Raw genomic sequence first — 11,562 nt, 5'->3', positions numbered from 1 at the left:
GTTGGGATGATCCCCTGGAGAAGAGAATGGCAAACCACTCTAGTATTCTTGCCTGGAGAATTCCATGAACAGAGGAGCCTGGCGGACTACAGTGCATGGGGTCGCAAAGTGTTGGACATGACTAACACTTCACTTCACTTTGGAGCATGCAAGGCACTTAAGTCCTTCTGTTTTCAGTTTCCAGTAGAGGCAGCCATTTACATTGTTTATATATCCAGTTTGAGGCTTAGAAATGTTAGATAATGAGCAACACTCATCCAACTGATGAACAACACTCTTTTTTAGACGAGATCGGGCGCGTTCAGGGTGGTATGGCCGTAGACAACACTCTTTTTTATAGAAATGTTGCTGCCAATTATGGAGAGAGGGTCCCATGGCAGCCATGTTTATGTTGCTTAATTGCTTCCATCCCTACAGCTGAATGGAGCCGGGTCACCAGGTCCAAGCTAACGCAACAGATCCTCTATCTGGACTAGGACTGAGCCTTGTGAGTCTCTATGGTCATTTAGGACATTAGCCCATAGATTCAGGGCAGACATAGTCTGTCTGGTAGACTGTAGATTAGAGAAAGCTGGTCTGCAGAGGGAGTTGTGAGGCCAAGGCACCAAGAGAAGCAGAAACCTGCCAGGGAAAGTCCCCAGCCCTGCTTCCATCCCTTTCCTGAGGCCTAACTGCACCCCTGTGTAGGCCCAGCAAGACACCTTGTCCTCTCAGCATAAATCCACCCCTCCCCGCCACATCTCCCTACTCCCGGCTAGCTAAAGTCCTTCTTTTACTGCAACCCAAAAAGTTTCGCTGATTACAGCATCAGAGAAAGAGCTAGATCCCAGGTGCTACTAAGTCAGAGTTCCTGCCACATCTCTCATTTTTCTAGACTTAGAGAAGGTCAGGTCCTGACCTACGGTCCGTTTCTCTGTCACTACATCGTTCTTAAGGCTCTGCCCACTAACTTCGTCCCAAAGTTTCCTCCTCACCAGTTCTTCATCCCCCCTGCTCCGGACACAATCTTTTTTGCACAGTTGATAACACCATCAACATAAAACCTAAGACTGTGAACTGCATGGCAGAGAAGTTCTCCTGGGTTCTCCTACCCTACTGCTCTCTGTCGGGGCGCCCCTTCCCAATAAATTCTCTTGCTTTGTTAGCATGTCTTTTCCTTTGGACAATTCATCTCCAAATGTTAGACAAGACCTCACTCTCAGGCCTTGAAAGGAGTCCCCCTTTCTGCAATACTATGGGCATAACAAGGATGTCTACCTTCCAAGTGCTTGGTAAGGACAGATCACAATTCCATCCTGGAAAACAGTAGGAGCTTCTATTTTCCACAAATGTCAAACCCTTACCCTTCATCTCCCAGGTTGGGGCAGAGATTCTCACATTTTATTATACTTCACATCCATCAGAGGTGAGGGCAGAGGACAAGAGGGATGATCAAGCCCCAATTTTTGGACCCCGTCTTGTAGTGACTCTTTAGAGTAGGGGTGGGGTTCAGGATTCTGTATGTTGGACCTGTCCCCAGGGAATTGGGATGGCTGCAGTTCTTCTATCTGGCTTCAGATAACTCTGGATAGTGCTAGAAATCTCAGCTTTCAGACCAGTAAGATATGAGCTGCCTTTGCAAATGTTTTGAGCCCTCCTTGCCCTGGTCTCCAACTGTGTCTGTACCTCCTCCCTTTCTCTCTGGTGTAATCTATCTTTATCTTCCCTTTTATCCCGACCCCCTGCTCTGACTTTTCCCTTTCCTTACTTCCTTGCTTCTCCCCCCCATCTTGGTCCACCCTCCCCTGACCTCAGCTTGCATTTCTACCCACCAGCCATTTCTTCTTCTTTTTATATTTATTCATTTGGTTGCAACAGGTCTTTGCTGCAGCATGTGATATATTTAGTTGTGGTATGCGGGATTCTCTTTTGACAAGAAGACTCAGATCAAAAGTCACCTCCTCCAGGATGCCTTTTGAGCTCTCTTGTCTAACACTTTGTGGGTGGCCTTTATTATTGTTCAAATTATGTGGTAATGTGAGATTCCTCTTCTGGCTGGAGTCTACCTGGTGCATTCATGGTCCACATAAAATTTTTCGTGGCAGTGCACATTCACCTTCACTCAAACCCTCCAACCCTCCAACCCCTCAACCCCTGCCAGGATTCAAGGCTTTATTCAGTCTCACAAAGGCTTGTGGAGCAAGAGGAGGAGAGGAAGGCAAGCTTGCAGACTTTGCACAGAGGCTGAGAAGCCTGGGAAGAAGGAGAGGACTGAGAGATGGGAGTGCTCCTGCAAAATCAGAAGAGATTATTCCAGGGGATTCCCACAGCTTTTACAGATGGCAGTCGTGCAAAAATTCACTGAAATTGAAATTGCTGGGTGGCATTTCAGGGGGCTTGTAGAGCTCTGGTTCTTTATGTCTCAGAACAGGAAGAATTCAGCAAGAGGCAAAGTGATAGATAAGAAGTGATTTATTAGAATAGGGTGCTTTTGAGGTTTACAAGCGGGAGGTGAGAGGTTGCCTTGCCCCAAAATCTTAGTGGGCTACAGTTTTATAATCAAAGGAAAAGTGCGGAGGGGGAAAAGACCATCTTCTTCCGCACTCATGAATAGACTTCCACCATTAGTTCCTCTATCTCGTGGTGAAGGAGGGTGGGACGGGGACATAGTTTTCTTGTCCCGATGTGGTCAAGCTGGGACTGTCATGACACTATGAAAAAATTATTTCAGGTCTCATTACAATGAGTGTCTTTCAGTTTGAAATGTCACATTTCCATAAATTATTGTTTCTTATGTCTGCAGAGAGTATGTCCTAGGGGCCATTAAATTACTGAGCCCACGAGGCAGGATGTGGGTCTCATGTCACCATTGTTTTGTTTGGGGCATGTCTTGTGCTTCTCTTGCATGGTTTTCTTGCTCAGCGAGCCTGCTTGGTTTTGTGGTTAAGCAAACCCCTGCTTTCTTGAGTAATCACTAACTTACAGGGGTCTCCCACACTATTCTTTCTACTTACAATGCCCTAGTGGAAATAACTGTTTAATCACCTATCTTGTCCCTTTACTTGTCCCTATCAGAATAACCAAGGGACATTGCATGCTCCATTTGAGGTGAGGGTATGATTGTGCCAAGCCGGTGAGGCTCTTGCTGTGCCAATTATGACCAAAAAATACTGCCCTTTTGCCAAGGTGACCATATTTCCCTAGTAACTCTCTTACTTTCCACTTGTTTAAGAGGAATTTAACACTGGGACTTCCCTGGTGGTTCACTGGTTAAGAATCCACCTGCCAGTGCTGGGACACAGGTTCGATCTCTGGTCTGGGAAAATCCCACATGGTGCAGGGTGGCTAGGCCCCGTGTGCTGCAACAGGAAAAGCCACCACAAGAAGCCCTCTCACAGCAGCTAGGGAGAAGGCCCTGCTCACTGCAACCAGAGGAAGCCCGTGGGCAGCAACAAAGACTCAGCGCAGCTAAAAATAGAAACATTAATTAATTTTAAAAAGGAGTTTAACAATGAGAATACTTTGCCTCTATGTCCTTCTTTCTAATCTTCCTGATCAACAATTAACCCTGGTGAACACATTCAGCAGTCAGACTCATCAAGCCCAAAGCCAAAGATGGCGTGGTTCTCACTCCTGGACAGTTTCAAAAGGGGCAGACCAAAATGCCAACAGCCAGGCAGGTGGGTTGTTGTTGTTTTTTTATAGAGAATAGAGTTTATCAGAGTGGGAGACATGATTAGCACAACAGGCCAGCTCAAGGGAGAGCTGACCCCTTTCAAGAGTTAGTTGCAAATCTTTATAGCCTCAAGAAGTGAGTGAAGTGAAGTCGCTCAGTCGTGGCTGGCTCTTTACGACCCAATGGACTGGAACCTACCAGGCTCCTCCATCCATGGGATTTTCCAGGCAAGAATACTGGAGTGGGTTGCCATTGCCTTCTCCAGGAGATCTTCCTGACCCAGGGATTGAACCCGGGTCTCCCTCATTGTAGGCAGACACTGTACCGTCTGAGCCACCAGGGAAGTTCTTAAAATAGAGACAAATTCTACTGGAAGAGGGGTATTAGGATGGCTAGGATGTTATAGTGTGGGTAATCAGTACAAAGCAATAGAGGAAAACAATAGAATGGGAAAGACGAAAGATCTCTTCAAGAAAATCATAGATACCAAGGGAACATTTCATGCAAAGATGGGACAATAAAAGACAGAAATGGTATGGACCTAACAGAAGCAGAAGATATTAAGAACAGGTGGCAAGAATACACAGAAGAACTATACAAAAGAGATCTTCAAGACCCAGATAATCGCAATGGTATGATTACTCACCTAGAGCCAGACATCCTGGAATGCCAAGTCAAGTGGGCCTTAGGAAGCATCGCTACAAAGCTAGTGGAGGTGAGGGAATTCCAGTTGAGCTGTTTCAAATCCTAAAAGATGATGCTGTGAAAGTGCTGCACTCAATATGCCAGCAAATTTGGAAAACTCAGCAGTGGCCACAGGACTGGAAAAGTCAGTTTTCATTCCAATCCCAAAGAAAGGCAATGCCAAAGAATGCTCAAACTACAGCACAATTGCACTCATCTCACACGCTAGTAAAGCAATGCTCAAAATTCTCCAAGCCAGGCTTCAACAGTACATGAACCGTGGACTTCCAGATGTTCAAGCTGGATTTAGACAAGGCAGAGGAACCAGAGATCAAATTGCCAACATCCGTTGGATTGTTGAAAAAGCAAGAGAGTTCCAGAAAAACATCTATTTCTGCTTTATTGACTATACCAAAGCCTATGACAGTGTGGATCACAACAAACTGGAAAATTCTTAAAGAGATGGGACTACAAGACCACCTGACCTGCCTCTTGAGAAATCTGTGTGCAGGTCAGGAAGCAACAGTAGAACTGGACATCGAACAGCAGACTAGTTCCAAATAGGGAAAGGAGTACATCAAGGCTGTAGATGGTTACCCTGTTTATTTAACTTATATGCAGAGTACATCATGAGAAACGCTGGGCTGGAAGAAGCACAAGCTGGAATCAAGATTGCCAGGAAAAATATCAATAACCTCAGATATACAGATGACAGCACCCTTATGGCAAAAAGTGAAGAAGAACTAAAGAGCCTCTTGATGAAAGTGAAAGAGGAGAGTGAAAAAGTTGGCTTAAAACTCAACACTCAGGAAACGAAGATCATGGCATCTGGTCCCATCACTTCATGGCAAATAGATGGGGAAATAGTGAAAACAGTGATTAACTTTATTTGGGGGGGGGGGGGGCTCCAAAATCACTGCAGATGGTGACTGCAGCCATGAAAGTAAAAGATGCTTGCTCCTTGGAAGAAAATTTATGACCAACCTAGACAACATATTAAAAAGCAGAGACATTTAACTTTGCCAACAAAGATCCATCTAGTCAAAGCTATGGTTTTTCCAGTAGTCATGTAGGGATGTGAGAGTTGGACTATAAAGAAAGCTGAGCACCAAAGAATTGATGCTTTTGAACTGTGGTGTGGGAGAAGACTCTTGAGAGTTCCTTGGACTGCAAGGAGATTCAACCAGTCCATTCTAAAGGAAATCAGTCCTGAATATTCATCAGAAGGACTGATGCTGAAGCTGAAACGCCAATATTTGGCCACCTGATGAGAAGAACTGACTCATTTGAGAAGACCCTAATGCTGGGAAAGATTGAAGGCAGGAGGAGAAGGGGACGAGAGAGGATGAGATGGGTGGATGGCATCACTGGCTCAATGAATTCCAGAAAAACATCTATTTCTGCTTTATTGACTATGTCAAAGCCCTTGACATCTCTTGGGCTGCAAGGAAATCAAACCAGTCAATCCTAAAGGAAATCAACCCTGAACTCAATGGACTCAATGGACATGATGAGTTCGAGTAAACTCCAGGAGTTGGTGATGGACAGGGAGGCCTGGCATGCTGCAGTCCATGGGGTCGCAAAGAGTCGGATATGACTGAGTGACTGAACTGAAATGAAATGAACAGGGTGAGTATTTGACATAATGTGGGGTCAGGGAACTGCCTGGTTTAGACCAGGAGGCTCATGGTAACAGTTGCTATGGGTTAATTCTAGGAATTTTTGTCCTGTGACCTTGGTATAAGGCTCCACACCTGTGACCTTTGTATAGGGCTCCACATTCCCCCTCTTTATTTATGGGCCAAATCTTTGGCCCCTTAACATCCTGCTCATGACTAACTGACTACCTATCCCTATCTTGGCCCTAACAGCCACTTATAAGTGGGAACAGTCACTGGTGTTCCCTAAAAGCTGGGTTCACCTCTTGGGTGCTGAGCCAAAAGACACAATTATTATCAAGGCTGTTGCTCCAGAATCATACAGCTGCCTCTCCCTCAAATGGAAACTAGTTGCTCTTACCTAACTTTCAGGAGGAAGTGCAAAGAGAAAAACAAGAACTAGTTATAACTAACTAGGTCCAAGATGTTGAAAGATTTGACTTACAGTAGACCTTGAGCCTCATGATATACTCACTGTAATGAATTATCATACTAAATAACACACCCAGCAGCACAAGGACAGTTGACAATTGCCATGACAACTGGAAAAGCCCATACAAGGACTGAAAAGGAGTACTGTATCAGTTAATGGCCCAAACCACACCCCTGTACTGGATAACTCATGGATATTCCTCCCTCTCTTTTCAACTTACTCCCTTTAAACTTGATCTTCCTATATATATGGTGTCTCCACACAAATCAGGTTAAGAAGATGACTGGAGAACTGAGTTCTGCTTCTCCATTCTTTGTTGTTGTTGTTCAGTTGCTCAGTCCTGTCCAACCCTTTGTGACCCCATGGACTGCAGCATGCCAGGCTTCCCTGTCCTTCACCATCTCCCAGAGCTTGCTCAAACTCATGTCCATTGAGTTGGTGATGCCATCCAAACATCTCATCCTCTGTCATCCCCTTCTCCTGCTACTTTCAATCTTTTCCATCATCAGGGTCTTTTCCAATGTATGGATGTGAGAGTTGGACCATAAAGAAGGCTAAGTGCTGAAGAATTGGTGCTTTTGAACTGCAATGTTGGAGAAGACTCTTCAGAGTCCCTTGGGCTGCAAGGAGATCAAACCAGTCAATCCTAAAGGAAATCAACCCTGAATATTCATTGGAAGGACTGATGCTGAAGCTCTAATACTTTGGCTACCTGATGTGAAGAGGTGACTTACTGGAAAAGACCCTGATGCTAGGAAAGATTGAAGGCAGGAAAGGGGGATGACAGAAGACGAGATGGTTGGATGGCATCACTGACTCAATGGACATGAGTTGGAGCAAGCTCTGGGAAATAGTGAAGGACAGGGATGCCTGGTGTGCTGCAGTCCATGGGGTCGAAAGAGTCCAAAAACAGTCCAGAAACAGTGAAGTAGAAATTACTAGGCAGTCAGTGTACAACTCTGAGACTTCGGTGTTGTTTTCAGTAAATATCCTGCTCCATTGTCTTGAATTCCTGGAATGTGTCTTTAGTCTGATAAATTATCAGCACTGGGATCCAGGGAAGGGCAGTAATTAAATTTTGTTCCATATGCCTGGGGGCTTCCCTGGTGGCTAAGCTGGTAAAGAATCAGCCTGCAATGTGGGAGATCTGGGTTCCATCCCTGGGTTGGGAAGATTCCCTGGAGAAGGGAATGGCTACCCACTCCAGTATTCTGGCCTGGAGAATCCCATGGACTGTATATCCTCGGGGTTGCAAAGAGTCAGACAGGACTGAGTGACTTTCACTCCATACGCTTGAAGGAAAAACAATTGGTGACCATTAATCTAAAGCCCACTCATCTGGTCCATGGTAAAATGGCCAGAGGGCACAAAAAAGGGTGGTAACTTAATCCAAGGATCAAGAGAAGCTATAAAGATGTTAAGTGTCTTGACCTTTAAATTGACTGGTTAGAAATAATGTGATTTAAGGAAGGATATAAAAACTGCTGTAAGTCCCACCTTGGAGGGACCCTTTACCCGCTCTCACTGTCTATGCTGAAAGCTTTGTACTTTCCTTCTCTTTAATAAATTCTATTCGCTTGCTACCGTGAGTGTTTGCATGTTCCTGGATTCCATTTGTTGGCTCCGTGGACAAGAACTCAGATTCTCGTCTCAACAGATCTTTGCATCAGGTGGCCAAAGAGCTTCAGCTTTGGCATCAGTCCTTCCAATGAATATTCAGGGTTGATTTCCTTTAGGATTGACTGGTTTGATCATGCTGTCCAAGGGACTCTCAAGAGTCTTCTCCAGCACCAAGTTCAAAGGCATCAATTCTTCAGCCCTCAGCCTGTTTTATTGTCCAGCTCACATCTGTACATGACTACTGGAAAAACCACAGTTTGACTATACAGTAACCTTTGAAGGCAAAGTAATGTCTCTGTTTTTTCATATGCCATCTAGGTTTGTACACAGAAGAATTGTATAAAAAAGATCTTCATGACCCAGATAACCATGATGGTGTGATCACTCACCTAGAGCCAGACATCCTGGAATGTGAATGCAAGTGGGCCTTAGGAAGCATCACTGCGAACAAAGCTAGTGGAGGTGATGGAATTCCAGCTGAACTATTTCAAATCCTAAAAGATGATGCTGTGAAAGTGCTGCACTCAATATGCCAGCAAATGTGGAAAACTCAGCAGTGGCCACAGGACTGGAAAAGATCCGTTTTCATTCCAATCTCAAAGAAAGGCAATGCCAAAGAATGTTCAAACAATCACACAATTGCACTCATCTCACACGCTAGTAAAGTAATGCTCAAAATTCTCCAAGCCAGGCTTCAACAGTACATGAACCATGAACTTCTAGATGTTCAAGCTGGATTTAGACAAGGCAGAGGAACCAGAGATCAAATTGCCAAAATCCATAGGATCATTGAAAACTCAAGAGAGTTCCAGAAAAACATCTACTTCTGCTTTATTGACTATGCCAAAGCCTTTGACAGTGTAGATCACAAAAAACTGGAAAATTCTTAAAGATATGGCAATAGCAGACTGCCTCACCTGCCTTCTGAGAAATCTGTATGCAAGTCAAGAAGCAACAGAACTGGACATGGAACAACAGACTGGTTCCAAACTGGGAAAGGAATCCATCAAGGCTGTGTATTATCACCCTGCTTATTTAACTTATATGCAGAATACATCATGTGAAAGGCTGGACTGGATGAAGCACAAGCTGGAATCAAGATTGCCAGGAGAAATATCAATAATCTCAGATACACAGATGATACCACCCTTACGACAGAAAGTGAAGAAGAACTAAAGAGCCTCTTGATGAAAGTGAAAGCTGCTCTTGTTGCAGCTAAGTCGCTTCAGTTGTGTCTGACTCTGTGCAACCCCATAGATGGCAGCCCACCAGGTTCCCCTGTCCCTGGGATTCTCCAGGCAAGAACACTGGAGTGGGTTGCCCTTTCCTTCTCCAATGCATGAAAGTGAAAAGTGAAAGTGACGTCGCTCAGTCGTGTTCAACTCTTAGCGACCCCATGGACTGTAGCCTACCAGGCTCCTGCGTCCATGGGATTTTCCAGGCAAGAGTACTGGAGTGGGTTGCCATTGCCTTCTCCAAAAGTGAAAGAGGAGAGTGAAAAAGTTGGCTTAAAACTCAACACTCAGAAAACTAAGATCACGGCATCCTGTCCCATCACTTCCTGGCAAATAGGTGGGGAAACAATGGAAACAGTGGCAGATTTTGGTGAGGGGAGGGGGGACTCCAAAATCACTGCAGATGGTGACTGTAGTCATGAAATTAAAAGGTGTTTGCTCCTTGAAAGAAAAGCTATGACTGACCTAGACGGCATATTAAAAAACAGAGACATTACTTTGCCAACAAAGGTCCATGTAGTCAAAGCTATGGTTTTTCCAGTAGTCAGGTATGGATGTGAGAGTTGGACTATAAAGAAAGCTGAGCACCGAAGAATTGATGCCTTTGAACTGTGGTGTTGAAGAAGACTCTTGAGAGTCCCTTGGACTGCAAGGAGATTCAACCAGTCCATCCTGAAGGAAATCAGTCCTGAGTATTCATCGGAAGGACTGATGCTGAAGCTGAAACTCCAATAATTTGGCCACCTGATGAGAAGAACTGACTCATTGGAAAAGACCCTGATGCTAGGAAAGATTGAAGGCGGGAGGGAAAGGGGACGTCAGAGGATGAGATGGTTGGATGGCATCACAGACTCGATGGACATGAGTTTGAGTAAGCTCCGGGAGTTGGTGATGGACTGGGAAGCCTGGTATGCTGCAGCCCATGGGGTGGCAACGAATTGGATACGACTGAGTGACTGAGCTGTACTGAACTAGGTTTGTCATTGCTTTTCTTCCAAGGAGCAAGTGTCTTTTAATTTCATGGCTGCAGTCACTGCCTACAGTGATTTTGGAGCCCAAGAAAATAAAGTCTGTCACTGTTTCCATTGTTACCCCATCTATTTGCCAGGAAGTGATGGGACTGGATGCCATGATCTTCATTCTTTGAATGTCGATTTTAAGCCAGATTTTCACTCTTCTCTTTTACCTTCATCAAGAGGCTCTTTTATTCCTCTTTGCTCTCTGCCATAAGGGTGGTGTCATCTGCATATCTAAGGTTACTGATATTTCTCCTGGCAATCTTGATTCCAGCTTGTGCTTCATCCAGCCCGGCATTTCCCGTGAGGTACTCTGCATAGAAATTAAATAAGAAGGGTTGACATATTAAATAAGCAGGTTGACGTACAATATATAGCCTTCACGTATCTTTCCCAATATGAAATCAGTCCACTGTTCCAGGTCCAGTTCTAACTGTTGCTTCTTGACCTGCATACAGGTTTTGCAGGAGGCAGGTAAAGCAGTCTGATATTCCTGTCTCTTTAAGGATTTGCCACAGTTGTTGTGATCTACACAGTCAAAGGCTTTAGCATAGTCAATGAAGCAGAAGTAGATGTTTTTCTAGAATTCTCTAGCTTTTTCTATGATCCAATGGATGTTGGCAATTTGATCTCTGGTTCCTCTGCCTTATCTAAATCCAGCCTGTACATCTGGAAGTTCTCAGTTTGCATACTGTTGAAGCCTAGCTTGAAGGATTTTGAGCATTAGTTTGCTGGCGTGTGAGATAAGTGCACTTGGGCAGTAATTTGAACATTCTTTGGCATTGCCCTTCTTTGGGTCTGGAATGGAAACTGACCTTTTCCAGTCCTGTGGCCACTGCTGAGTTTTCCGCATTTGCTGGCATATTGAGTGCAGCACTTTCACAGCATCATCTTTTAGGATTTGAAATAGTTCAGCTGGAATTCCATCACCTTCACTAGCTTTGTTCGCAGTGATGCTTCCTAAGGCCCACTTGCATTCACATTCCAGGATGTCTGGCTCTAGGTGAGTGATCACACCACCATGGTTATCTGGGTCATGAAGATCTTTTTTGTATAGTTCTTCTGTGTATTATTGCTACCTCTTCTTAAAATCTTCTGCTTCTGTTATGTCTATACACTTTCTGTCCTTTATTGAGCCCATCTTTGCATGAAATGTTCCCTTGGTAGCTCTAATTTTCTTGAAGAGATCTCCAGTCTTTCTTCCCTTTCTATTGTTTTCCTCTATATCTTTGCATTGTTCACTTAAAAAGATTTTCTTATC

This window comes from Giraffa tippelskirchi, chromosome 3 (genome assembly GCF_054371585.1).
Source record: "Giraffa tippelskirchi isolate mGirTip1 chromosome 3, T2T-mGirTip1v1.2.pri, whole genome shotgun sequence".
NCBI lineage: Eukaryota > Metazoa > Chordata > Mammalia > Artiodactyla > Giraffidae > Giraffa > Giraffa tippelskirchi.
Note: the sequence above shows the minus strand (reverse complement) of the source record.